We start from the raw sequence: 4,110 nt of genomic DNA, 5'->3' as shown, positions 1-4,110 counted from the left end.
GTGTGATCTCAGCTCACTGCAACCTTCATCTCCACGGTTCGATTCTCCTGCCTCGGCCTCCCGAGTAGCTGGGATTACAGGTGCCCGCCACCACGCCCAGCTAATTTTTGTATTTTTAGTAGAGATGGGGTTTCACCATGTTGGCCAGGCTGGTCTCGAACTCCTGATCTCCTAATCCACCTGCCTCAGACTCCCAAAGTGATGAGATTACAGGCATGAGCCACTGCACCCAGGCCAAATCTTTTTGTTTTTCAAATTTCAAGCAAACAACTTTTTCCCTAATGTCTTCCCTCTAGCAAAGCAATGTATAACCCCCAAGACTTTTCAGCTTAGGGAGGAGGACTCTTTTGTTTCTCAGTATAATTTTTTGTTTTTCATTTGCTTCTTCAGCAACACCTGTCAAGGTTCTCTCCTCTGGCTAGTTCTCAGGTAAGTTGTCCGCCCACTTGGAAGAGAGTGAAACTAAAATAGTTTATAACCATTTACTGAGCAACTGAGTACTGGACACTGTGTTAGGTGAGTAAATTGATTCTTTAGTCCTTGCAATAAGTATATAAAGTGGGCTTTATTTTATAAATAAAGAGATCAACACTCAGAGAGATTAAATAACGAAGTCTCATGACTAGTATGTATGGATCAATTTTAAAGTCCAAGTTCTTTTCAATATGAATGTAACACTTTCTTTTCCCCTCCCAGTTCTATAGCTCTATTGTCTGTAATCACTGTCAAGGTTGTATCACCATGAGGCCTGTTCTTCCATTGCATAGCTTCTCTTAATAAAAAAGTCTCTATCATTCTCCATGACCCATTAGCAAGTTTTGAGAGTAAGCGCTAATGTATTACTGTCTTAGTCCATTTTCTGCTGCTGTAGCAGAATACCATAGTCTGGATACTGTATAAAGCAAAGAAATGTATTTACATCATGGTTCTGGAGGCTGGGAAGTCCAAGATTCAGGAAGTCCACCTAGTGAAGGCCTTCTTGCTGCATTGTAACATGGTGGAAGTACATCATATGATAGAAAAAGAAGAAATTGGGTCAAATTCCTCCTTTTTGTCAATAACCTACTCTTGAAATAACAGCATTAATCCATTCATAGACCTAACCACCTCTTATAGGTCTGGATTCTCAACACCGTTACAATGGAAATTAAGTTTCAATAGGAGTTTTAGAGGGGGCATTAAAACCATAGCAATTACCATGAAACGCAAACTTAGGCTGGAAGTAAAGGCTCTTCATTGTTGAACTCCAGTATAATTCAACACAATTATCATTGTTTCCTTTACTATATTTTTTGATCCGGACAAGTGCAATTGCTAGTCCTATCCTATCTAGAATGCAAGCTCCATGAGAGAAAGATTACTTTTGTCTGTACTGTTCACTGCTATTCCCAGCTCCTACAGCAGTGACTGTCACAGACTAGACATTCAATTAGTAGATGTTGGATGGGTGAATAAATGAATGTGTATGCTGCTCTAACCTATCTCCAGACCTCTTCTGGAATGTCGTACATCCATCTTCACCTACCTGACTCTTAACCTTCAAGATCTAGAACAAAGACTACTTCTTCCATCAAGACTTCTTAAATTCTCAGCCTGAAGCTCTCTAGAGTTAGTGAATATATAAAATTCTAATATTAGTTTGGCTTTTGTAGGCTTGGAGGTAGCTACCATTTGCCACCACTGAGTTCCTCTTTTAACTTCATATATGGAAAACAGAGGAGACTGTAGCAAGTGATTACCCCAGTGCCACACAGATAGCAGGCAGTTATTGGCAGGAACCAGAAAAAGTCCAGGCTTCCATCCCCAACCCAAGTTCAGTAATCTTTCCATTTATATAAAGGGTAATGAATTATAAAGATTTAACACTCTGAATGCTAAAGGCTAATTATTATCTTTAAATGCACAGAGAGATGCAGCCATATGGTATACTTCCATAGGTCACAATGTGAGAAAGTACAAGTGGGAAGGAGCTTAGACAGTTCACTAGAAAGACAATCTGTCTGTATATGTGATGAGGATAGTGAGAATGCAGTCACAGTAAGTGCTTTTTTTTCTCTCTGTATTGCTGAAAGTCCATGACAGACATAGTAGCTGATAAGACTGAGGAGCAGTGGGAGTCCGATCCAGCCCGTTTGAATGAAAGGATGAAACAAACAAAATAAACTTTTTGAAGCCAGAGCAGCAGTAATCCCTCTTGTGCACATGTTAGTGAAGCTGGCCTTCCAGATATAGATTTGTAAAGAACAAAGTGTCAGCCCATGGATGACAATGGGAAAACCAGGTTTATAGGCAAATACCTCAGAAAAGGGAAAAGGGAAGAGAATGAATTCACTATGAAGGAAGAATCTGGTCATCTATTGTTCATTGTTTTTGTTTCACCACACAAAATTTTGTTGCCCCCAAAATGTATTTTTAGAAGGATGATAATATCTTTTGTATGAAGATATATGGTTGAAAAGTACTATTGTTACATTATATTCAGTATCTTTTTGGATTCTCACAGCAATAGGAATTCTCACAGCAATTCCTAATATAGTAGGAATAAACTATTATCTTATTTTTTGTTTGGAAAGTTTTATACTTTTCCCAATATTATAAAGCAGGAAACTGAAGCAGGAAAGTGGGGACTGTGGTAGTATCAACACAACATGTTGAAGTCCTAGATTCTTTCAACTGTTAAGACACCAACCTAATGGCTTCCAGAGTTGATCTTATAATAACTTTTAATAGAGAACCTATGATAACTATGCATTATTTTAACTGGCTCCAGAAATTTAACATTTCCTTGCATCTCCTTTTCTTCTTCTCTCCCTCACTTTGTCTCTAGGCCTTCTCTCCTCTCTGCACATATTTCCTCTGTCTCTCTCACTCTTGCTCTCACACTAGCTTCTTTTCTATCCATTTTGTTCTCTCTTCATCTGAGTCTTTCTCTCTCTACTGGAGGAAGTTAAAGTGTAAGACTTTGATTTAATTCAACTTTGATATAATTTTGAAATTTCAAAAGATTAGTAATGCTTGTTTTAGAACTCCAAAAACAAAAGAATTATAGAAAAATCAAGATCCACAGATGCATACAGGTCCTGTAATATATGATAATAATTGTGATATTTTATTTCTAAGCCATGATTAATAAAAATAAATAGGCCGGACACGGTGGCTCACACCTGTAATCCCAGCACTTTGGGAGGCCAAGGTGGGTGGATCATTTGAGATCAGAAGTTCAAGACCTGCCTGGTCAACATGGTTAAACCTGGCCTCAACTAAAAATATAAAAATTAGCCAGGCATGGTGGTGGGTACCTGTAGTCCCAGCTACTCGGGAGGCTGAGGCAGGAGAATTGCTTGAACCCAGGAGACAGAGGTTGCAGTGAGCAGAGATCATGCCACTGCACTCCAGTCTGGGCAACAGAGCAAGACTCCATCTAAATAAATAAACAGAAATAGACGTAACACATACAAGCTCCATTCAGACAATGGAATGATTACAAAGGGAGGGACATAATGAGTCTCAATGAAATATGTGAGAAAGATACTGAGAAACCAATGGTGCCTAAAATATAAACTAATGCTCATCTAAAAGCATTTCTCATATTAAGTCCTATTGGGTTATTACTAATAAAGCTTGTGTTGCATTTCTGCCATCATAGGTTCCTACTGACATTTTAAGCATTCAGAATGACATCAAGAGCTAGATTCAGTCCACAGTCCAGAAGCTTTTTATCAATAAGTGTAGAAGTTCAAATAATACTGATCTGTACTTATAGAACTATAAGGAAAATAGATAAATAAAAGCAAAAGTACCACTGACTTATATTTCTGTTCCTTTTGCTTTACCTTGGAAGCTGGGCCATCACTGGAGGCAATTGTCCAGGGCTTTACAATACAAGCGTGTGTTTGTTCAAAGTTGCTGGCCCTAAGCTGTTAAAAGGTACAGTTTATAATTCTTGATTCTTGAACAAGGACATTTACTTTCCAATTGTCAACTGTGAAGCAGTCAATTTCAAGTTCTCTTTTGCAATCTTTACAATATATATAGCTTCATGGTTCCTGTCTGGAAGAAAAAAGGCAGCAGCTAGAAGGAGAGACTTGTTCTTAATTCTGAGCCTAAATT

The sequence above is a fragment of the Mandrillus leucophaeus genome, unplaced genomic scaffold (genome assembly GCF_000951045.1).
Source record: "Mandrillus leucophaeus isolate KB7577 unplaced genomic scaffold, Mleu.le_1.0 Scaffold1369, whole genome shotgun sequence".
Taxonomy (NCBI): Eukaryota; Metazoa; Chordata; class Mammalia; order Primates; family Cercopithecidae; genus Mandrillus; species Mandrillus leucophaeus.
The sequence above is the reverse complement of the archived record's forward strand: the minus strand, read 5'-3'. Positions refer to the sequence as shown.